This window comes from Pristiophorus japonicus, unplaced genomic scaffold (assembly GCF_044704955.1).
Source record: "Pristiophorus japonicus isolate sPriJap1 unplaced genomic scaffold, sPriJap1.hap1 HAP1_SCAFFOLD_258, whole genome shotgun sequence".
Classification (NCBI taxonomy): domain Eukaryota; kingdom Metazoa; phylum Chordata; class Chondrichthyes; family Pristiophoridae; genus Pristiophorus; species Pristiophorus japonicus.
The window spans coordinates 503,627-527,889 of NW_027252318.1; the positions used below are offsets into that span (position 1 = coordinate 503,627).

General features: G+C 51.8%; 2 protein-coding genes, 5 non-coding genes and 1 pseudogene across 7 annotated transcripts in view; 6 read left to right on the plus strand and 2 right to left on the minus strand.

Annotated features, from left to right (window-relative positions):
- The window catches only part of LOC139247122 (nuclear factor 7, ovary-like), a 640,289-nt gene that overhangs the window by 394,453 nt on the left and 221,573 nt on the right, over positions 1 to 24,263 (minus strand). The window lies entirely within an intron of this gene.
- LOC139247112 (zinc finger protein 432-like) overlaps positions 1 to 24,263 on the minus strand; it is a 521,915-nt pseudogene that overhangs the window by 257,244 nt on the left and 240,408 nt on the right.
- Positions 1 to 24,263, plus strand: part of LOC139247117 (zinc finger protein 432-like) — a 420,986-nt gene that overhangs the window by 199,687 nt on the left and 197,036 nt on the right. The window lies entirely within an intron of this gene.
- On the plus strand, positions 12,617 to 12,690 carry trnat-ugu (transfer RNA threonine (anticodon UGU)). Its single transcript has one exon. It is a non-coding gene; the product is annotated as a tRNA-Thr (tRNA).
- Positions 13,396 to 13,468, plus strand: trnat-ugu (transfer RNA threonine (anticodon UGU)). Its single transcript has one exon. It is a non-coding gene; the product is annotated as a tRNA-Thr (tRNA).
- trnat-ugu (transfer RNA threonine (anticodon UGU)) lies at positions 16,024 to 16,096 on the plus strand. Its single transcript has one exon. It is a non-coding gene; the product is annotated as a tRNA-Thr (tRNA).
- On the plus strand, positions 17,515 to 17,587 carry trnat-ugu (transfer RNA threonine (anticodon UGU)). The gene has a single exon. It is a non-coding gene; the product is annotated as a tRNA-Thr (tRNA).
- trnat-agu (transfer RNA threonine (anticodon AGU)) lies at positions 23,932 to 24,004 on the plus strand. The gene has a single exon. It is a non-coding gene; the product is annotated as a tRNA-Thr (tRNA).

Genomic DNA, 24,263 nt, shown 5'->3' on the forward strand with positions numbered 1-24,263 from the left:
GAATTGGTGGGGAATCCGTGTCCCCAAATGTTGCCCTTCCCGTCTGGTGTAGCAATCCCCTTGGCACGGGAATGGAGACAAGTCCAGACCTAAACTGTGCGCAGTACTCCAGGTGTGGTCTTACCAATGCCCTGTGCAGTTGTAGCAGGACTTCCCTACCTTTATACCATCCCCCAGCATTCCATTTGCCTTCCTGATTACTTACTGTACCTGCATACTAACTTTTTGAGTTTCATGTCCAAGAACCCCCAGATCCTTCTGTACTACAGCATTTTGTAATTGTCACATTTGAATAATAATTTACTTTTTTATTTTTCCTACCAAAGAGGATAACCTGACATTTTACCACATTATAGTCCATCTGCCAGATTTTTGCCAGATTTTTGCCAGCTCACTGAGCCTATCGATACCCATTCGTAGATTATTTGTGTCCTCCTTACAACTTGCTTTCCCACCCATCTTTGTATCATCAGAAAATTTGGCCGCGTTACACTCGGTCTCTTCATCCAAGTAACTAATATAAATTGTAAATAGTTGAGGCCCCAGCACTGATCCCTGCGGCACCCCACTAGTTACTGATGGTCAACCAGACAATAAACCAGTTATCCCACTTCTCTGTTTTCTGTTAGTTAGCCAATCCTCTATCCATGCTGATATGTTACCCCCAACCCCAGGAACTTTTACCTTGTGCAGTAACCTTTTATGTGGCACCTTGTCAAATGCCTTCTGGAAGTCCAAATACACTGGTTCCCCTTTATCCACCCTGTTCGTTATATCCTCAAAGAATTCCAGCAAATTTGTCAAACATGACTTCCCCTTCATAAATCCATGCTGACTCTGCTTGACCGAACTTTGTTTTTCCAAATGTCCTGCTACTGCTTCTTTAATAATGGACTCCAACACTTTCCCAACCACAGATGTTAGGCTTTTTGTCTGCCTCCTTTTTTAAATAGGGGCGTTACATTTGCAGTTTTCCAATTTGCTGGGACCTCCCCAGAAACGAGGGAATTTTGGCAAATTACAACCAGTGCATCCACTATCCCTGCCGCTACTTCCCACTCCGCTGCTCTTGCCTCATAACCCTGCAAATCTTTCCAACTCAAATATTTATCTATTTTCAAAGTAACATGAATCTGCTTCCATCTCCCTTACAGGCAGTGCATTCCAGGCCATAACATCTGGCTGCTTAATTTTTCCACCTCGTGTAGCATCTGGTTCATTTGCCAATCACCTTAAATCGGTGACCTCTGGTTACCGAGCCTTCTGACACTGAAAATTGTTTCTCCTTATTAAGAGAGTTGGTGGGCTGGTGGAGATTGCAGAGATAGTGAGGGGCGAGGCCTTGGTGGGACTTGGACATGGAGTATTTTAAAGGTTGAGGCCACCAGCTGTCTCTCCCAGTGCAGAATGTGACTCACTGCTAACAGGAAAGGTTTTTGTTTAATGACTAAAGATGCATAATGAGGGTAAATCAATCTCTGTACCTTTAACTAACAGCAACACAGACCCCCGACACTGTAAATTGTTTCTCATTATAGAAGCATAGAAATTTACAGCACGGAAGGAGGCCATTTAGGCCCATCGTGTCTGCGCAGGCCGACAGAGAGCTATCCAGCCGAATTCCACTTTCCAGCTCTTTGTCCGTAGCCTTGTAGGTTACAGTACTTCAAGTACACATCCAAGTATTTTTTAAATGTGATGAGGGTTTCTGCCTCGACCAACCTTTCAGGCAGTGAGTACCAGACCCCCACCACTCTCTAGGTGAAGAAATTTCCCCTCTAAACCTCCTACCAATTACTTTAAATCTATGCCCCCTGGTTGTTGACCCCCCTCTGTGAGCGGAAATAGGTCCTTTCTATGCACTCTATTTAGACCCCTCATAATTTTATACACCTCAATAACGTCTCCCTTCAGTCTCCTCTGTTCCAAAGAAAACAAACCCAAATTGTTAAGAGGGTTGCTGGGCTGGAGGAGGCCACAGAGATAGACAGGGGTGATACTTTGGAGGAATTTCAACAAGTGGAGGAGTATTTTAAAGACTGAAACCACCAGCCATCTCCTCCAGCACAGAATGTGACTCACTACTAATAGGAAGGCTGTTACTTTAACTACTACGAATGCATAATGAGGGGAAATCAATCTCTGTTCCTTTAACTAACAGTGACATGCTAAGAGGGAAATGAATGATCTTTTCAATTTTTATTCGACTTGGCACTGAAGTGCCTGGAACTCATAATAGGAACTCCAGAGAAACAAAATACTGACAAATGTTCACCTCTTATGTTGCCAAAACAAACCTCGATTTAACTGTGAAAAGATAAATTCTTTAAGAGGGGTTCACACTGACTCACCTGACAGTCCGACTCAGGATCCAACCCTCAATCAGCGCGATTGGTCGCAGAACATGCTGCTGCCTTGGCCCACCTGTCATGTATTATACAGGTTGCCTGGGGTTGCATACTACCAGCAGACGGCTTACCTGTTGGAGTCCTAAGGGATCCCAGCATCCCTTAGGAGCACTGTATATAAGCAGGTCTCCCACACTGTACCAGCACTCTGGAGTCTGAATAAAGGAGCTTAGGTCACAGTTACTCATTGTCATATAAATTAGCCAGAAAAAGCAGCAAACTGGAGGACTGGAAGAAATTTAGAATTCAGCAGAGGAGGATAAAGGGTTTAATTAAGAGGGGGAAGCTTGCTGGAAACATAAAAACTGACTGCAAAAGCGTCCATAGATATGTGAAGAGAAAAAGATTAGTGAAGACAAACGTAGATCCCTTGCAGTCGAATTCGGGTTAATTTATAATAGTGAACAAAGAAATGGCTGACCAATTGAACAAATACTTTCATTCTGTCTTCACAAAGGAAGACACAAATAACCTTTCGGATGTACCAAGGGACCGAGGGGCTACAGAAGGAGGAACTGAAGGTTATCCTTATTAGGCGGGAAATTGTGTTTGGGAAATTGACGGGATTGAAGGCCGGTAAATCCCCAAGGCCTGATAGTCTACATCCCAGAGTAATTAAGGAAGTGTCCCAAGAAATAGCGGATGCATTGGTAATTTTCCAACAATCTATCGACTCTGTATCAGTTCCTATGGACTTGAGGGTTGCTAATGTAACACCACTTTTTTTAAAAAAGGAGGGAGAGAGAAAACGGGTAATTATAGACCGGTTAGCCTGACATCAGTAGTGGGAAAAATGTTGGAATCAATCATTAAGGATGAAATAGCAGCGCATTTGGAAAGCAGTGATAGATTGGTCCAAGTCAGCATGGATTTATGAAAGGGAAATCATGCTTGACAAATCTTCTGGAATTTTTTGAGGGTGTATCTAGTAGAATGGACAAGGGAGAACCAGTGGATGTGTATTTGGACTTTCAAAAGGCTTTGACAAGGTCCCACACAAGAGATTGGTGTGCAAAATTAAAGCACATGGTATTGGGGGTAATGTACTGATGAGGATAGAGAACTGATTGGCAGACAGGAAGCAGAGAGTCGGGATAAATGGGTTCTTTTCAGAATAGCAGACAGTGATTAGTGGAGTGCTGCAGGGCTCAGTGCTGGGACCCCAGCTCTTTACAATATATATTAATGATTTAGATGATGGAATTGAGTGCAAAATCTCCAAGTTTGCAGATGACACTAAACTGGGTGGCGGTGTGAGCTGTGAGGAGGACGCTAAGAGGCGGCAGGGTGACTTGGACAGTTTAGGCGAGTGGGCAAATACATGGTAGATGCAGTATAATGTGGATAAATGTGAGGTTATCCACTTTGGAGGCAAAAACACGAAGGCAGAATATTATCTGAATGGCGGCAGATTAGGAAAAGGGGCGATGCAGCGAGACCTGGGTCTCGCTGCATCAGTCAGTGAAAGTTGGCATGCAGCTACAGCAGGCGGTGAAGAAGGCAAATGGTATGTTGGCCGTCATAGCAAGGGGATTTTAGTATAGGAGCAGGGAAGTCTTACTGCAGTTGTACAGTGCCTTGGTGAGGCTCCACCTGGAATATTGTGTTCAGTCCTAATTTGAGGAAGGACGTTCTTGCTATTGAGGGAGTGCAGCGAAGGTTCACCAGACTGGTTCCAGGGATGGTTGGACTGACATATGAGGAGAGACTGGATCAACTGGGCCTTTATACACTGGAGTTTAGAAGGATGAGGGGATCTCATATAAACATGTAAGATTCTGATGGGACTGGACAGCTTAGATGCGGGAAGAATGTTCCGGAAGTCCAGAACCAGGGGACACAGACTTAGGATAAGGGGCATGCCATTTAGGACTGATATGAGGAGAAACTTCTTCGCCCAGAGAGTTGTTAACTTGTGGAATTCCCGACCGCAGAGAGTTGTTGATGCCAGTTCACTGGATATATTCAAGAGGGAGTTAGATATGGCCCTTACAGCTAAAGGGATCAAGGGGTATGGAGAGAAAGCAGGAAAGGGGTACTGAAGGAATGATCAGCCATGATCTTATTGAATGGTTGTGCAGGCTCGAAGGGCCGAATGGCCTACTCCTGCACCTATTTTCTATGTTTCTATGTCTACAGTACTCAGTTGCATTACTTTATTATGAGCATAACAATTGGCGACGAGATAATGAACAACCACGCGAACAACCACGGAACACTGTTGGTCTCGTGGAGAAATTCTCAGAAGGGGATGATTGAGAGGCCTTCATGGAGTGACTCGACAAATACTCTGTAGTCAACGAGCTAGAAGCAGATGAGAACACTGCCAAACGAGGGGCGATCCTCCTCACCGTCTGCGGGGCAACAACCTATGGCCTCATGAAGAATCTTCTCGCTCCGGTGAAACCAACAACCAAATCCTATGAAGAACTGTGTACGCTGGTCAGAACGCACCTAAATCCGAAGGAAAGCGTTCTGATGGCAAGGTATCAATTCTACATGTGTCAGTGGTCTGAAGGCCAGGAAGTGGCAAGCTACATCGCCGAACTAAGGCGCCTTGCAGGACATTGGAATTCGATGGATTCCTTGAGCAAATGCTTAGAGACTTTTTGTGCTTGGCATTGGCCATAAGGTTATCCTTCGCAAACTGTTGACTGTTGAAACACCAAATCTGAGCAAAGCCATAACGATAGCCCAGGCATTTATGGCCACCAACGATAACACTAAACGAATTTCGCAGCATAACGAGGTTTTGGCAAGTACTGTACACAAAGTAATGTCCTTTTCAGGCAGAAATGGATATGGCAGAATGTACACGCCTGCAGCTGCATGTCCGCAGATGACCCAGAGTCTGCCATCAATCATTAATGCAAGGCAGTTAACACCTTGATGTTGCTGTGATGGTGATCATCGAGCCCATCAATGCCGCTTCAAACACTATGTGTGCAAAGGCTGTGGAACAATGGGACACCTCCAGCGAATGTGCAGATGAGCTGCAAACCCTGAAAACCACCATGTTGCAGAGGAGAACAGATCCATGGCGGATCAGGCTGAACTAGAGACTAGAACTGAGGAGGCAGAAGTGTACTGGGTACACACCTTCACCACGAAATGGCCACCGATCATGCTAAAAGTCAAACTGGATGGAATTCCAGTATCCATGGAACTGGACACGGGTGCGAGTCAGTCTATCATGAGCAAAAAGGCCTTTGACAGGCTGTGGTGCAACAAGGCACACAGGCCCAAGATTAGCTCCATTCATCCCAAGGTAAGAACTTACACTAAAGAGCTGATCCCTGTAATTGGCAGGGTAGCAGTAAAAGTCTCCTATGATGGAACAGTGCACGAACTCTCACTATGGATTGCACCAGGAGATGGCCACACGCTGTTCGGCAGAAGCTGGCTGGGAAAAATCCGCTGGAACTGGGACAGCATCCGAGCACTCTCGTCCGTTGATGACGCCTCATGTGCCCAGGTTCTGAGCAATTTCCCATCATTGTTTGAGCCAGGCATCGGAAGTTTCTCGGGGTCAAAGGGACAGATCCACTTGGTTCCCGGTACACAACCCATCCACCAAAAGGCGGTACCATATATGATGCGAGAGAAAGTGGAAATTGAGCTGGACAGGCTGCAGTGAGAAGACATCATTGCGCCGGTAGAGTTCAATGAGTGGGCCAGCCCTATTGTTCTGGTTCTCAAAGGCGACGGCACGGTCAGAATTTGTGGGACTAGAAAGTAACGATTGACTGTTTTTTGCTACAGGACCAGTACCCGCTACCCAAGGCAGATGACCTATTTTGTGACTCTGGCTGGAGGAAAGAAGTTCACCAGGTTGGACCTGACCATGGCCTACATGACGCAGGAGCTGGTGGAATCTTCGAAAGGCCTCACCTGCATCAACACGCACAAAGGTTTGTTCATCTACAATAGGTGCCCGTTTGAGATTCGATCGGCCGCAGCAATTTTCCAAAGGAACATGGAAAGTGTGCTACAGTTGGTTCCACACATCGTGGTTTTCCAGGACGACGTACTGGTCATAGGTCGGGACACCGTCGAATACTTGCAGAAAATGGAAGAGGTTCTAAGTCGGCTAGATCATGTGGGACTCCGGTTGAAATGCGCAGTGTGTTTTCCTGGCACCAGAGGTCGAGTTCTTAGGGAGAAGAATTACGGCAGATGGCATCAGACTAACCGACGCCAAGACGGAGGCCATCAAGAATGCGACAAGACCACAGAACATGACAGAGCTGCCGTCATTCTGGGGACTCCTCAACTATTTCGGTAATTTCCTACCTGGGTTAAGCACCTTGCTAGAACCTCTACATGTGCTATGCAAGGGAGATGACTGGGTATGGGGTAAATCACAAGAGGCTGCTTTTGAGAAAGCCAGAAATCTGTTATGTTCCAACAAACTGCTTGTCTTGTATAACCCATGTAAACGCTTAGTGCTAGCTTGCAATGCATCTTCATACGGGATCGGGTGTGTGTTACAAGCTAACAAATCGGGAACATTGCAACCGGTCGCCTATGCATCCAAGAGTTTGTCCAAGGCCAAAAGGGTCTATAGCATGATTGAACAAGAAGCTCTGGCATGCATTTACGGGGTGATAAAAATGCACCAGTATCTGTTTGGTCTCATGTTTGAGCTGGAAACTGACCATAAACCGCTCATATCGCTATTCTCAGAGAGCAAAGGGATTAATACCAATGCCTCTGCCCGCATCCAAACATGGGCACTCATGCAGGCTGCATACAACTATGTAATCCACCACAGACCAGGCAGAGAAATGCGCTGATGCTCTCAGTCAGCTACTATTGCCCACCACCGGGGTGGAAATGGCAAAGCCTGCAACTTGCTCTTGGTGATGGATGCATTTGAAAATGAAAAGTCACCCGTTACCGCCTGCCAGATCAGGACCTGGACCAGCCAGGATCCTTTACTGTCCCTTGTAAAAAACAGTGTCCTCCATGGGAGCTGGTCCAGCATCCCAGCGGAGATGCATGAAGAGATCAAGCCATTCCAGCGGTGCAACGCCGCAATGTCCATACAGGCGGACTCTCTTTTGTGGGGTAATCGTGTGGTTTTGCCTAAGAAAGGCAGGGAAATGTTCATACACGACCTACACAGTACCCACCCAGGCATAGTAATGATGAAAGCTATAGCCAGATCCCATGTGTGGTGGCCCAGCATCGACGCAGACTTAGAGTCATGCATGCGCCAATGCAACACTTGCTCTCAACTGAGCAATACACCCAGAGAGGCACCGCTAAGTTTGTGGTCATGGCCCTCCAAACCATGGTCGAGGTCCACAATGACTTTGCAGGCCCGTTCCTCGGCAAAATGTTTTTGGTTGTTGTGGATGCTTAAAAATGGATTGAATCTGTAATATTGTCTGTAAGCACATCCACTGCCACCATTGAAAGCCTTCAAGCCATATTTGCCACACACAGTCTGCCCGATGTCCTTGTCAGCGACAATGGGTCATACATCACCAGTGCTGAATTCAAGGAATTCATGACCCGCAATGGGATCAAGCACTTCACATCTGCCCCGTTCAAGCCCACATCCAACGGTCAGGCAGAACGGGCAGTGCAGACCATCAAGCAAAGCTTGAAATGCTTATCGGATGGCTCCCTGCAGACCCGCCTGTCCCAAGTCCTGCTCAGCTACAGCACCAGACCCCCCTCACTCACGGGGGTTCCCCCAGCCAAACTGCTCATGAAAAGGGCGCTCAAAACAAGGCTCTCTCTTGTCCACCCTGATCTCCATGATCACATCGAGGACAGGTGGCATCAATGAAGCAGGTACCATGATCATGCAGACTTATCACGTGATATTGACGTCAATTACCCTGTATTAGTACGCAATTGTGGAAATGGTCCCAAATGGTTTGCTGGCACTGTCATAGCCAAAGCAGGGAGTCAGGTGTTTCAGGTCAAACTTGCCAATGGACTAATGTGCAGAAATCATTTGGACCAAACCAAACTGCGATTCACATACAGCCACGAGCAACCTGATGAGGACACCACCAACTTCGACCCTCCAACATATACACAAGCGACAACCGACATCACGGTTGACCACGAAACTGAACTCACCATCCCCAGCAGCCCGGCAAGGGCAGCTGTCCAGCAGCCCAGCGAAGAACCAACCAACTCACCCACAACTGCATTTGTACCGAGACGATCGACAAGGGAGTGAAAAGCCCCAAATCATCTCACCCTGTAAATAAGAGTACTATTGACTTTGGGAGGGAGTGATGTCATGTATGCAACCCCAGGCAACCTGTATAATACTGCCACCAGAGGGCTTACCTGTTGGATCCCAGCATCCCTTGGGAGCACTGCATATAAGCAGGCCTCCCACACTGTACCAACACTTTGGAGTCTGAATAAAGGAGCTCAGGTCACACTTACTCATTGTCTACAGTACTCAGTTGCATTACTTTATTATGAGCATAACACCACCGATCTCTGAGCTCTCTTCCTGTTGATTCCCAGGGCAATCAATCACCACTCGCCAACATTATGCTGCCAGATTAAGTTGATGGGCTCAGAGGAGGTAATAAATTGAGGCCGTGAATCTGAGTTAAGAAATAAAATTAGAGAAGCATTAATAAATGAACGAGTAGAGGCAACATAAACTAAAGGGTACAATCCTAAAGGGGGTGCATGAACAGTGAGCGGGTTTACGCACACAAATCGCTGAAGGTGGCAGGACAGGTTGAGAAAGCAGTTAAAAAATTTACAGGATCCTGTGCATCACAGAGGCATGGCGTACAAAAGCAAGGAGGTTATGATGAACCTTTGTAAAACATTAGTTCAGCCTCAACTGGAGCATTGTGTCCAATTCTGGGCACCGCACATTAGGATGTGAAGGTCTTAGAGAGGGTGCAGAAAAGATTGACAAAAATGATTCATGAGATGAGGGACTTCAGTTACGTGGATACACTGGAGAAGCTGGGGTTGTTCTTCTTTGAGCAGAGTTGATAGAGGTGTTCCAAATCATGAGTGGTCCAGACAGATTAGATAGAGAGATACTGTTCCCGCTGGCAGAAGGGTTGAGAACCAGAGGAGACAGATTTATGGTGATTGGCAGAAGATCATCATCATCATAGGCAGTCCCTCGAATCGAGGATGACTTGCTTCCATGTTAAAAAGTTCACACGTGTTTCAATGAAGCACCTAAATTTCCAGGTCCAAACTAAATCTTGAAGGGTGGAAGATGCCTGTGCGTGGAATTTTTAACGTGTGCTGACCATTGCATGCCAGCCACCACAGCCTTGACAGAGCTAGGTCTTGGTCCAGTGGCAAGGATTAATCAAGACGATTGGAGACCAGCTCTGCTGCACGGACCTAGTGCGCACACAAATCGCAGTGTGGGCTGGTCCATGCTGCACCTGGGTCCTCACCTCTTCTAGGCCCTGAACTCGCGCCTCTCCTGGGCCCCGATCACGCCCCTCTACAATCTCTCGCCGCTCCTTCACCCCGAACTCGCCGCTCCTGCTGTACCTGCCCACGCTCCAATCACTGCCCTGGACCTTGGTGACGGCCCTTTTCACTGCCATTGCTCACCTGCTGCAGCACATTCTGCTCCCTTCAATGGTGGTCGCAGGCCGGGGGCCACTCAGACTGCTGGTCTAGGCCACCACGCTGCTGCGTCCGCTCGCTGGCCTGCTCCGATGGTGCTCGCAGGCCGGGGGCCGCTCAGTCTGCTGGGCTAGGCTGCCATGCTTCTCTTTCTGCTCCCCGGCCTGCTCCAATGGTGGTCGCAGGCTAGGGTCCGCACAGACTGCTGGGCCAGGCCGCCATGCTGCTCCTTCTGCTCCCTGGCCTGCTCCGATGGTGCACTCTTTGGTAGACTGCGGGTAAGACACACAAAGAAATTACACACAGGACAGTTGAACAGCTTCTCCCCAGTGTGAATTCGCTCGTGTACCAGTAAGTGGAATGAACGAGACACACACACACACCCGAGTGAGAGTGTTCCAGTGCACTGCCTGTGAAAATAGCTTTAACCAATTACACAGCCTGAAAAAACATCACACCATTCACAGTGGGGAGAAACCGTACACATGTTCTGTGTGTGGATCAGGCTTCAACTGATCGTCCAACCTGGAGAGATACAAGGACACCCGCACCACGGAGAAACCGTGAAAATGTGGGGATTGTGGGAAGGGATTCAATTGCCCCTCTGCACTGGAAACTCATCGACGGCGTGACAATGGAGAGAGGCCGTTCAACTGCCCTGTGTATATGAAGGGATTCACTCGTTCATCCAATCTGCTGGTACATGAGCGAATTGGCAGAAGAGCCAAAGGTGATGTAAGAAAAATCTATTTTATGCAGCAAGTGGTTACAATTTGGAATGCACGGCCTGAAAAAGGTGGTGGAGGCAGACTCAATCACTACTTTCAAAAGGGAGTTGTATAATTATCTGAAAGAAAACATTTGCAGGGCGGGGCAGTGGGACTAACTGGGAGCCAGCAAGGGCTGGATGGGCTGAATGGCCTTTCGTGTAGTAACCATTCTCTGATTGTGTGAGCAGAACACATAAGTCTGGTCCCTGACTCAATCGAAAGCGTTCCTGATTGTGAGCAACTCTGTTAAACCTGCCCTGCACCTTCACTGCTCTGAGGAGAAACACCCCAGATGCTGCAGCCATCATCTTATTGAATGGTGGCAGGCTCGAGGGACCAAATGCCGACTCATCTCCTATTTCTGATGTTCTCATGTATTCATGTCACTGGTCCCCAGCCTGCACCTGATGGCCTCCCTGCAGTAAGATGGCCACCGCGCATGCTCCCTGCCCTGCAGCGGGACAATGGGAAGCATTGTGACGTCGAGGAAGCCCCGCCCCTGTCGCTCCCCGCGGCGGTCGGTCCCGTGCTGCCCAAAGATGGCGGCCGAATTCCCCGCAACCCCCGACAGTAACAAAGGCCCGTCCCCGCCCGAAGGTGTCCCGCAGCCGCCATCCGCCAACCAAATCTCGCCGCCCGCGCATGTCCGTGAGAATGTGAGTCCGTAGGGACGCCGGGCGCGCTCCTCCATCCTCCGCGACGGCGGCGGCGAAGCATCGTCCGTCCGCGGCCAATAGGCTGGCCCACGCCGGCGCACAACCCCTCTGTCCGCTCACCACTCCTTCCCCCTCTCTCCTTGCCTCTCTCACTCCATCCACTCTCTCCCTCCCTTCCACACACTCTCTCCCCTTCCTCCCTCTTTCCTCTCCCCCTCTGTCTCTCCCCTTCCCCCTCTCTCTCACTCCTTCCCCTCCCTCTCCCCTTCCCCCTCCCTCTCACTCAATCAACTCTCTCTTTTCCCTTCCTGTCTCTTTCCTGCTCCTTCCTCTATCTTTCACAGAGCAGGTAGCTCCATAGCTCAGGGGTTAGAACACTGGTCTTATCAACCATGGTTCGTGAGATCAAATCTCTCTGGGGTTTTGTCAAAATTAGTTTAGTATTTAAATACACTGTCAATTAACAAAGGGTTTAATTATGAATATTAAACAGCTCCGAGACCGAACCTTGAACAGAAGATTCTCCTTTCCCTTTCCCCGTCACTACACATTCTGCCTCTTTTTACTCTCTCTCGCTTTCCCCGTTTCTCTTTATCACTCATTCCCCTCTCCCTCATTCCCCACTCTCTCCCTTTCCCCTCTCTCTCCCCTTCCCCACTCTCTCCCTTTCCCCTCTCTCCCCTTCCCCACTCTCGCCCCTTCCCCACTCTCGCCCCTTCCCCTCTCTCTCCCCTTCCCCTCTCTCTCCCTCATTCCCCACTCTCTCCCCTTCCCCACTCTCTCCCCTTCCCCACTCTCGCCCCTTCCCCTCTCTCTCCCCTTCCCCACTCTCGCCCCTTCCGCTCTCTCTCCCCTTCCCCACTCTCTCCCCTTCCCCACTCTCTCCCCTTCCCCACTCTCTGCCCTGACCCTCTCTCTTCCTCACTGTCTCCCCATCCCCTTCCCCTCCCACTCTCTCCTCTCCCTCTCTCTCTCCCACTCCTTCCCCACTCTCTTCCCTTCCCCTCTCTCGCCCATTCCACACTCTCCCTCTCTCCATCCCCTCCCTCACTTGCCCCACCTCCCTCTCTTCCCCACTCTCTCCCTTTTCCCTCCCTCTCTCTCGCCTTCCCCCTCTCTCTCAATCATTCCACTCTCTCTTTTCCCTTCCACTCTCTTTCCTGCTCCTTTTCCTGTCTTTGCCAGGGCTGGTGGCTCCATAGCTCAGGGGGTCAGAGCATTGGTTTTGTAAACCAGGAGTCGTGGGTTCAAATCTCACTGGGGCCAACTCAAAATTAGTGTCAGTATTTAAATACACTATCAATTAACAGAGGCTTTAATTATGAATATTAAACAGCTCCGAGACCGAACCTTGAACAGAAGATTCGCCTTTCCCTTTCCCCATCACTACACATTCTGCCTCTTTTTTCTCTTTCCCGCTCTCTCGCTTTCCCCGTTTCTCTTTATCACTCATTCCCCTCTCCCCTTCCCCACTCTCTCCCCTTCCCCATTCTCTCCCTTCCCCACTCTCTCCCCTTCGCCTCTCCCCATCCCCACTCTCTCCCCTTCCCCTCTCTCTCCCCTTCCCCTCTCTCTCCCCTTCCCCACTCTCTCCCTCATTCCCCACTCTCTCCCTTTCCCCTCTCTCTCCCATTCCCCACTCTCTCCCCTTCCCCTCTCTCTCCCCTTCCCCACTCTCGCCCCTTCCCCTCTCTCTCCCCTTCCCCACTCTCGCCCCTTCCCCTCTCTCTCCCCTTCCCCACTCGCTCCCTCATTCCCTACTCTCGCCCCTTCCCCTCTCTCTCCCCTTCCCCACTCTCGCCCCTTCCCCTCTCTCGCCCCTTCCCCACTCTCTCCCCTTCCCCACTCTCTTCCCCACTCTCTCCCTTCCCCCTCCCTCTCTCTCGCCTTCCCCCTCTCTCTCACTCCTTCCACTCTCTCTTTTCCCTTCCACTCTCGTTCCTGCTCCTTCCCGTCTTTCCCAGCGCAGGTGGCTCCGTAGCTCAGGGGTTAGAGCACTGGTCTTGTTAACCAGGAGTCGTGGGTTCAAACCTCACTGGGGTCTACTTAAAATTAGTGTCAGTATTTAAATTCACAGTTAATTAACAGGGGCTTTAATAATAAATATTAAACATCTCTGAGACCGACCCTGGAACAACAGGCATGTCGTCTCTCTTACACGCTCTCCCCTTGCAAATCTCTCTATCCCTTCCCCATCACGACCTGTTCTACATCATTTTCCTCCTCTCTCCCTTTCCAACTATCTCGCTTTCCCCGTCTCTGACTCATTCCCCTCTCCCCCCGTCCCAATCCCTCGCCTCACCCTCTCTCACCTCTTGCTCTCCCCTTCCCTCGCTACTTTCATTCGCTCCCCACTCCTTCCCCTCTCTCTCCTTCCTCATCTATCTTACTTCTCTCCCCAACCCCTCTGTCCGCTAACCACTGCTTCCGCCTCTCTCCTTGCCTCTCTCACTCCATCCACTCTCTCCCTCCCTTCCACACACTCCCCTTCCTCCCTCTTTCCTCTCCCCCTCTGTCTCTCCGCTTCCCCTCTCTCTTCCCCCCTGTCTCCCCTTCCCCCTCTCTCTCACTCCTTCCCCTCCCTCTCCCCTTCCCCTTCCCTCTCATTCATTCAACTCTCTCTTTTCCCTTCCTGTCTCTTTCCTGCTCCTTCTTCTATCTTTCACAGAGCAGGTAGCTCCATAGCTCAGGGGTTAGAACACTGGTCTTATCAACCAGGGATTGTGAGATCAAATCTCTCTGGGGTTTTGTCAAAATTAGTTTCGTATTTAAATACACTGTCAATTAACAAGGGGTTTAATTATGAATATTAAACAGCTCCGAGACCGAACCTTGAACAGAAGATTCTCCTTTCCCTTTCCCCATCACTACACATTCTGCCTCTTTTTACTCTCTCTCGCTTTCCCCATTTCTCTTTATCACTCATTTCCCTCTCCCCTTGCCCACTCTCTCCCCTTCCCCACTCTCTCCACTTCCCCTCTCTCTCCCCATCCCCACTCTCTCCCTTTCCCCTCTCTCTCCCCTTCCCCACTCTCTTCCCTTCCCCTCTCTCTCCCCTTCCCCACTCTCGCCCCTTCCCCTCTCTCTCCCCTTCCCCACTCTCTCCCTCATTCCCCACTCTCTCCCCTTCCCCACTCTCTCCCCTTCCCCACTCTCGCCCCTTCCCCTCTCTCTCCCCTTCCCCACTCTCGCCCCTTCCCCTCTCTCTCCCCTTACCCACTCTCTCCCTCATTCCCCACTCTCTCCCTTTCCCCTCTCTCTCCCCTTCCCCACTCTCTCCCCTTCCCCTCTCTCTCCCCTTCCCCACTCTCGCCCCTTCCCCTCTCTCTCCCCTTCCACACTCTCTCCCTCATTCCCCACTCTCTCCCCTTCCCCACTCTCTCCCCTTCCCCACCCTCGCCCCTTCCCCTCTCTCTCCCCTTCCCCACTCTCGCCCCTTCCCCTCTCTCTCCCCTTCCCCACTCTCTTCCCTTCTCCACTCTCTCCCCTGACCCTCTCTCTTCCTCACTGTCTCCCCATCCCCTTCCCCTCCCACTCTCTCCTCTCCCTCTCTCTCTCCCTCTCTTCCCCACTCTCTCCCTTCCCCCTCCCTCTCTCTCGCCTTCCCCCTCTCTCTCACTCCTTCCACTCTCTCTTTTCCCTTCCACTCTCTTTCCTGCTCCTTCCTCTATCTTTCACAGAGCAGGTAGCTCCATAGCTCAGGGGTTAGAGCACTGGTCTTATCAACCATGGGTCGTGAGATTAAATCTTTCTGGGGATTTGTCAAAATTAGTTTAGTATTTAAATACACTGTCAATTAACAAGGGGTTTAATTATGAATATTAAACAGCTCCGAGACCGAACCTTCAACAGAAGATTCTCCTTTCCCTTTCCCCGTCACTACACATTCTGCCTCTTTTTACTCTCTCTCGCTTTCCCCGTTTCTCTTTATCACTCATTCCCCTCTCCCCTTCCCCACTCTCTCCCCTTCCCCACTCTCTCCCTTCCCCACTCTCTCCCCTTCCCCTCTCTATCCCCTTACCCACTCTCTCCCTCATTCCCCACTCTCTCCCTTTCCCCTCTCTCTCCCCTTCCCCACTCTCTCCCCTTCCCCTCTCTCTCCCCTTCCCCACTCTCGCCCCTTCCCCTCTCTCTCCCCTTCCCCACTCTCTCCCTCATTCCCCACTCTCTCCCCTTCCCCACTCTCTCCCCTTCCCTACTCTCGCCCCTTCCCCTCTCTCTCCCCTTCCCCACTCTCTCTCCCCTTCCCCACTCTCGCCCCTTTCCCTCTCTCTCCCCTTCCCCACTCTCTCCCCTTTCCCACTCTCTCCCCTGACCCTCTCTCTTCCTCACTGTCTCCCCATCCCCTTCCCCTCCCACTCTCTCCTCTCCCTCTCTCTCTCCCACTCCTTCCCCACTCTCTTCCCTTCCCCTCTCTCACCCATTTCACACTCTCCCTCACTCCATCCCCTCCCTCACTTGCCACACCTCCCTCTCTTCCCCACTCTCTCCCTTTCCCCTCCCTCTCTCTCGCCTTCCCCCTCTCTCTCACTCATTCCATTCTCTCTTTTCCCTTCCACTCTCTTTCCTGCTCCTTCCCCGGTCTTTACCAGGGCTGCTGGCTCCATAGCTCAGGGGTCAGAGCACTGGTTTTGTAAACCAGGAGTCGTGGGTTCAAATCTCACTGGGGCCGACTCAAAATTTAGTGTCAGTATTTAAATACACTATCAATTAACAGGGGCTTTAATTATGAATATTAAACAGCTCCGAGACCGAATCTTGAACAGAAGATCCTGCTTTACACACTCTGCCTCTTTTTACTCTTTCCCGCTCTGTCGCTTTCCCCATTTCTCTTTATCACTCATTCCCCTCTCCCCTTCCCCACTCTCTCCCTCATTCCCCACTCTCTCCTCTTCCCCACTCTCGCCACTTCCCCTCTCTCTCCCCTTCCCCACTCTCGCCCCTTCCTCTCTCTCTCCCCTTCCCCACTCTCTCCCTCATTCCCCACTCTCTCCCCTTCCCCACTCTCTCCCCTTCCCCTCTCTCTCCCCTTCCCCTCTCTCTCCCCTTCCCCACTCTCGCCCCTTCCTCTCTCTCTCCCCTTCCCCACTCTCTCCCTCATTCCCCACTCTCTCCCCTTACCCACTCTCGCCCCTTCCTCTCTCTCTCCCCTTCCCCACTCTCTCCCTCATTCCCCACTCTCTCCCCTTCCCCACTCTCTCCCCTTCCCCTCTCTCTCCCCCTCCCCTCTCTCTCCCCTTCCCCACTCTCTCCCCTCCCCCTCTCTCTCCCCTTCCCCACTCTCTCCCCTCCCCCTCTCTCTCCCGTTCCCCTCTCTCTCCCCTTCCCCACTCTCTCCCCTTCCACTCTCTCTCCCCTTTCCCACTCTCTCCCCTTCCCCACTCTCTCCCCTTCCCCTCTCTCCCCTTCCCCTCTCTCTCCGCTTCCCCACTCTCTCCCCTTCCCCACTCTCTCCCCTTTCCCACTCTCTCCCCTTCTCCACTCTCTCCCATTCCCCACTCTCCCCTTCCCCTCTCTCTCCACTTCCCCACTCTCTCCCCTTCCCCTCTCTCTCTCCCCTTCCCCACTCTCTCCCTCATTCCCCACTCTCTCCCTTTCCCCTCTCTCTCCCCTTCCCCTCTCTCTCCCCTTCCCCACTCTCGCCCCTTCCCCTCTCTCTCCCCTTCCCCACTCGCTCCCTCATTCCCCACTCTCTTCCCTTCCCCACTCTCGCCCCTTCCCCTCTCTCTCCCCTTCCCCACTCGCTCCCTCATTCCCCTCTCTCTCCCCTTCCCCACTCTCTCCCCTTCCCCACTCTCTCCCCTGACCCTCTCTATTACTCACTGTCTCCCCATCCCCTTCCCCTCCCACTCTCTCCTCTCCCTCTCTCTCTCCCACTCCTTCCCCACTCTCTTCCCTTCCCCTCTCTCACCCATTTCACACTCTCCCTCACTCCATCCCCTCCCTCACTTGCCCCACCTCCCTCTCTTCCCCACTCTCTCCCTTTCCCCTCCCTCTCTCTCGCCTTCCCCCTCTCTCTCACTCATTCCATTCTCTCTTTTCCCTTCCACTCTCTTTCCTGCTCCTTCCCCGGTCTTTACCAGGGCTGCTGGCTCCATAGCTCAGGGGTCAGAGCACTGGTTTTGTAAACCAGGAGTCGTGGGTTCAAATCTCACTGGGGCCGACTCAAAATTTAGTGTCAGTATTTAAATACACTATCAATTAACAGGGGCTTTAATTATGAATATTAAACAGCTCCGAGACCGAATCTTGAACAGAAGATCCTGCTTTACACACTCTGCCTCTTTTTACTCTTTCCCGCTCTGTCGCTTTCCCCATTTCTCTTTATCACTCATTCCCCTCTCCCCTTCCCCACTCCTCTCCCTCATTCCCCACTCTCTCCTCTTCCCCACTCTCGCCACTTCCCCTCTCTCTCCCCTTCCCCACTCTCGCCCCTTCCTCTCTCTCTCCCCTTCCCCACTCTCTCCCTCATTCCCCACTCTCTCCCCTTCCCCACTCTCTCCCCTTCCCCTCTCTCTCCCCTTCCCTCTCTCTCCCCTTCCCCACTCTCTCCCCCTCCCCCTCTCTCTCCCCTTCCCCACTCTCTCCCCTCCCCCTCTCTCTCCCGTTCCCCTCTCTCTCCCCTTCCCCACTCTCTCCCCTTCCACTCTCTCTCCCCTTTCCCACTCTCTCCCCTTCCCCACTCTCTCCCCTTCCCCTCTCTCCCCTTCCCCTCTCTCTCCGCTTCCCCACTCTCTCCCCTTCCCCACTCTCTCCCCTTTCCCACTCTCTCCCCTTCTCCACTCTCTCCCATTCCCCACTCTCCCCTTCCCCTCTCTCTCCACTTCCCCACTCTCTCCCCTTCCCTCTCTCTCTCCCCTTCCCCACTCTCTCCCTCATTCCCCACTCTCTCCCTTTCCCCTCTCTCTCCCCTTCCCCTCTCTCTCCCCTTCCCCACTCTCGCCCCTTCCCCTCTCTCTCCCCTTCCCCACTCGCTCCCTCATTCCCCACTCTCTTCCCTTCCCCACTCTCGCCCCTTCCCCTCTCTCTCCCCTTCCCCACTCGCTCCCTCATTCCCCTCTCTCTCCCCTTCCCCACTCTCTCCCCTTCCCCACTCTCTCCCCTGACCCTCTCTATTACTCACTGTCTCCCCATCCCCTTCCCCTCCCACTCTCTCCTCTCCCTCTCTCTCTCCCACTCCTTCCCCACTCTCTTCCCTTCCCCTCTCTCGCCCATTCCACACTCTCCCTCTCTCCATCCCCTCCCTCACTTGCCCCACCTCCCTCTCTTCCCCACTCTCTCCCTTTCCCCTCCCTCTCTCTCGCCTTCCCCCTCTCTCTCACTCCGTCCACTCTCTCTTTTCCCTTCCACTCTCTTTCCTGCTCCTTCTCCTGTCTTTCCCAGGGCGGGTGGCTCCATAGCTCAGGGGTCAGAGCACTGGTCTTGTAAACCAGGAGTCGTAGGTTCAGACGTCACTGGGGGCGACTCAAAATTAGTGTCAGTATTTAAATTTACAGTCAATTAACAGGGGCTTTACTTATAAATATTAAACATCTCTGAGACCGACCCTGGAACAACAGGCATGTCGTCTCTCTTACACGCTCTCCCCTTCCAAATCTCTCTCTCCCTTCCCCATCACGACCTGTTCTGCATCTTTTTCCTCCTCTCTCCCTTTCCAACTATCTCGCTTTCCCCGTCTCTGAATCATTCCCCTCTCCCCCCGTCCCCCTCACTCGCCTCACCCTCTCTCAACCTTCCCCTCTCTTGCTCTCCCCTTCCCTCTCTACTTTCATTCGCTCCCCACTCCTTCCCCTCTCTCTCCTTCCTCGTCGATCTTACTTCTCTCTCCAATCCCTCTGTCCGCTAACCACTCCTTCCCCCTCTCTCCTTGCCTCTCTCACTCCATCCACTCTCTCCCTCCCTTCCACACACTCTCTTCCCTTCCTTCCTCTTTCCTCTCCCCCTCTGTCTCTCCCCTTCCCCTCTCTCTTCCCCCCTGTCTCCCCTTCCCCCTCTCTCTCACTCCTTCTCCTCTCTCTCCACTTCCCCCTCTCTCTCACTCATCAACTCTCTCTTTCCCCTTCCTGTCTCTTTCCTGCTCCTTCCTCTTTATTTCACAGAGCAGGTAGCTCCATAGCTCAGGGGTTAGAATACTGGTCTTGTCACCCCTGGGGTCGTGAGATCAAATCTCCCTGGGGATTTGTCAAAATTAGCTTAGTATTTAAATACACTGTCAATTAACAAAGGGTTTAATTATGAATATTAAATAGCTCCGAGACCGAATCTTGAACAGAAGATTCTCCTTTCCCCTTCTCCCTCTCTCCCTGCTTTCCCCATCACTGCACATTCTGCCTCTTTTTACTCTTTCCCGCTCTCTCGCTTTCCCCGTTTCTCTTTATCACTCATTCCCCTCTCCCTTTCCCCGCTCTCTCCCCTTCCCCACACTCTCCCCTTCCCCTCTCTCTCCCCTTCCCCACTCTCGCCCCTTCCCCTCTCTCTCCCCTTCCCCCCTCTCTCCCTCATTCCCCACTCTTTCCCCTTCCCCACTCTCTCCCCTTCCCCACTCTCGCCCCTTCTCCTCTCTCTCCCCTTCCCCACTCTCGCCCCTTCCCCTCACTCTCCCCTTCCCCACTCTTTCCCTCATTCCCCACTCTCTCCCTCATTCCCCACTCTCTCCCTCATTCCCCACTCTCTCCCCTTCCCCTCTCTCTCCCCTTCCCCTCTCTCTCCCGTTCCCCTCTCTCTCCCCTTCCCCACTCTCTCCCCTTCCCCTCTCTCTCCCCTTCCCCACTCTCTCCCCTTCCCATCTCTCTCCCCTTCCCCACTCTCTCCCGTTCCCCTCTCTCTCCCGTTCCCCTCTCTCTCCCCTTCCCCACTCTCTCCCCTTCCCCTCTCTCTCCCCTTCCCCACTCTTTCCCCTTTCCCACTCTATCCCCTTCCCCACTCTCTCCCATTCCTCACCCCATTCCCCTCTCTCTCCACTTCCCCACTCTCTCCCCTTCGCCTCTCTCTCTCCCCTTCCCCACTCTCTCCCCTTCCCCACTCTCTCCCCTTCCCCTCGCTCACCCCTTCCCCTCTCTTGCTCTCCCCTTCCCTCTCTACTTTCATTCGCTCCCCACTCCTTCGCCTCTCTCTCCTTCCTCGTCTATCTTACTTCTCTCACCAACCCCTCTGTCCGCTAACCACTCCTTCCCCCTCTCTCCTTGCCTCTCTCACTTCATCCACTCTCTCCCTCCCATCCACACACTCTCTCCCCTTCCTCCCTCTTTCCTCTCCCCCTCTGTCTCTCCCCTTCCCCTCTCTCTTCCCCCCTGTCTCCCCTTCCCCCTCTATCTCACTCCTTCTCCTCTCTCTCCCCTTCCCCCTCCCTTTCACTCAATCAACTCTCTCTTTTCCCTTCCTGTCTTTTTCCTGCTACTTTCTCTATCTTTCACAGCGCAGGTAGCTCCATAGCTCAGGGGTTAGAGCACTGGTCTCGTTAAACCAGGGATCGTGAGTTGAAGTCTCCCTTGTCAAAATTCGCTCAGTATTTATATACAATGTCAATTAACGAGGAATTTAATTATAAATATTAAACAGCTCCGAGACCAAACCTGCAACAAAAGACTCTTCTGTTCTCCTTTTGCCCCCTGACCCGTTCTTTACCCTTCTCTCTCTCTCCCGACCTTCCCCATCACTACACATTCTGCCTCTTTTTACTCTTCCTCTCCCTCTCCCATTCCCCACTCTCTCCCCTTGCCCACTCTCTCCCGTTCCCCTCTCTCTCACTCCTTCCCCACTCTCTCCCCTTCCCCACTCTCTCCCGTTCCCCACTCTCTCCCGTTCCCCTCTCTCTCCCCTTCCCCACTCTCTCCCGTTCCCCACTCTCTCACTCCTTCCCCTCTCACACTCCTTCCCCGCTCTCTCCCCCCTTCCCCACTCTCTCCCGTTTCCCTCTCTCTCCCCTTCACCTCTCTCTCCTGTACCCATTTCCTCCGCTCTCTCTCCCCTTCCCCTCTCAGCCCTCCCTCTCTCTCTCATTCCTTCCCCATCTCTCCCCTTAACTTCTCTTGCACCTTCCTTCCTCTCTCTCCCCTGCCCCTGCTAGTCTCCTCTTCCCCCTCTCTCTCACTTCTTCCCCGTCTCTCTCTCCCCTTCCCCTCTCTTTCCTGCTCCTTCCAGTGTCGTTCCCAAAACCGGTGACTCCATAGCTCAGGGGTTAGAGCACTAGTCTTGCAAACCAAGGGTCGTGAGTTCAGAATTCGCAGGGGTTGACTCAAAATTCACTGTCAATTAGGAAAAGCTTCGATTATAAATATTAACAAGGGTTTTAATTATAAATATTAAACACCTCCAGGACTGACCCTGCAACAACAGGCTTTTGTCTCTCTTACACTTTCTATCCATCCAAATCTCTCTCTGCCTTTTCCCATTTGACATCTTTTTACCCCGCTCTCCCTTAACGCTATCTCGCTCTCCCCGTCTTTCACTCATTCCCCCCTCGCCACACCCTCTCTCCCCTCACTTTCAATCTTTTCCTGTCTCTCTCTCTCTCCCATTCCCTCTCTCACTCCTTCCCCTCACTCTCTCCATCCCCTCCCCGCCCCTCCCATCCCCTTTCCCCTGTCTATCACTTCTTCCTAAATTCTACCCCACGTAAACTAGAGGTGATCTAAAACTCGGCTGCCCCCGTGTCCTAACTCGCACCCAGTCCCGCTCACCCATCACCCCCTGTGCTCGCCGACCAACATTGGCTCCCGGTTAACCAACACCTCGATTTCAAAATTCTCATCCTTGTTTACAAATCCCTCCTTGGCCCTCGCCCCTCCCTATCTCTGTAACTTCCACTAGCCCCTACACCCTCCCTATCTCTGTAACTTTCTCCAGCACTACACCCCTCCCTATCTCTGTAACCTCCCCCAGCCCCAACACACCTCCCTATCTCTGTAACCTCCTCCAGGCCCTACACTCCTTCCTATCTCTGTAACCTTCTCCAGCCCGACACCCCTCCCTATCTCTGTAACCACATCCAGCCCCTGTACCCCTCCCTATCTCTGTACCCTCCTCCTGCCATTACACCCCTCCCTATCTCTGTAACCTCCCCCAGCCCCAACACCCCTCCCTATCTTTGTAATCTCCTCCTGCCCCAACACCCCTCCCTATCTCTGTAACCTTCTCCAGCCCCTACACCCCTCCCTATCTCTGTAATCTCCATTAGCCCCACAACCCCCCGAGATGTCTGCGCTCCTCTAATTCTGCCCTCCTGAGCATCCCTGATTATAATCGCTCCACCATCGGTGGCCGTGCCTTCTGTTGCTTGGGCCCCAAGCTCTGGAACTCCCTCCCTAAACCTCTCCGCCTCTCTACCTCTCTTTCCCCTCTCACTCCCCTTCCCCCTTCTCTCTCCCCTTCCCCCACTCTCTCACTCCTTCCACTCTCTCTTTTCCCTTCCCCTCTCTTTCCTACTCCTTCCCCTGTTTTTCCTAGAGTAGGTGGTTCCATAGCTCAGGGGTTCGAGCACTGATCTTGTCAACCAGCGGTCGTGAGTTTGAATCTCATTGGAGCCAAATCAAAATTAGCTGAGTATTTAAATTCACTGTCAATTAACAAGGGCTTTAATTATAAATATTAAACAGCTCTGAGATTGACCCTGGAATGACAGCTCCCCTCTCCTCTTCTCGTCCTGGTTTACTCTCTCTCCCATATTAAAAAGCTCTCTTTCCCTTCCCCATCATGACTCATTCTACATCTTTTCTCACTCATTCTCCTTTCTTATCCTCTCTCCTTCCCGTCTCTCCCTCCTTCCCCTCCCCGTTCTCACCACCCCTCTCTCTCCTTCCCCTCCCTCTCTTTCCCGTTTCCCTCTCTCTCTTTCCCTTTCCTCGCTCTCCCCTTCCCCTTCCTCGCTCTCCTCTTCCCCTCTCTCTCCTCTCTCCCCTTCCCTCTCGACTTTTATTCTCTCCCCACTCCTTCCCCCCTCTCTCCCCTTCCCTCTCTACTTTCATTCTCTCCCCACTTCTTCCCCTTCTCTCCCCTTCCCCTTTCTCTTCTTCCCCCTCGAGAGACACACAGAGAGAAAGTGAGAGTCTGTGAGAGAGACAGAGAGAGTGAGAAAGTGTTGTTTGTGCAATAACTGAACAGACGGAATACTGTAAACTTCGAACAGGTACAAACCTGGCTCTACTTTATTAGGGCCCAAAGTGATTACATTACAAGATGGCTGGCCTTTTATACCTGGGCCGCACACACGTGTGCACAGCCCAATGACCTCCAACAGTGGCCCCACCTGGTGGCTAATAACCCCAAGCACACATACATGACAGAAAGAGAGAGACAGGGAGACTGAGAGATTGGGACAGAGTGTGACTGAGTTGCCTTGGGATGTTTTACTACGTGAAAGACCCGATATATCGATGTTGAGAGGCGAATATTGAAGAGACGGGGGCAGGAGTCTGGGGGATGAGACACAATCTGAGCGTTTCACTGACCCCTCCTTATTCTTCAAGCACACATCACTAACTGGGGAATGACCCACAGCCCAGCGCAGGTGGCTCCATAGCTCAGGGGTTGGAGCACTGGTCTAGTAAACCAGGGGTCGTGAGTTCAAATCTCACTGGGGCCTGCTCAGAATTAACTCAGTATTTAAATTCACCGTCAATTAACAAGGGCTTTAATTATGAATATTAAACAGCTCAGAGACCGACCCTGAAACAACAGGCTTCCTTCGTACTCTCTCCTCCCTTCCCATTGTAACCCATTCAACATCTTTTTCCCAGTCTCTCACTCATTCCCCTCTCTCACCCTCTCCCCTACCCACTCTCTGTGTCTCTTCTCCCTTTCTTTTCAGATTCTCCGATAAAAATATACGGACATAAGAAATA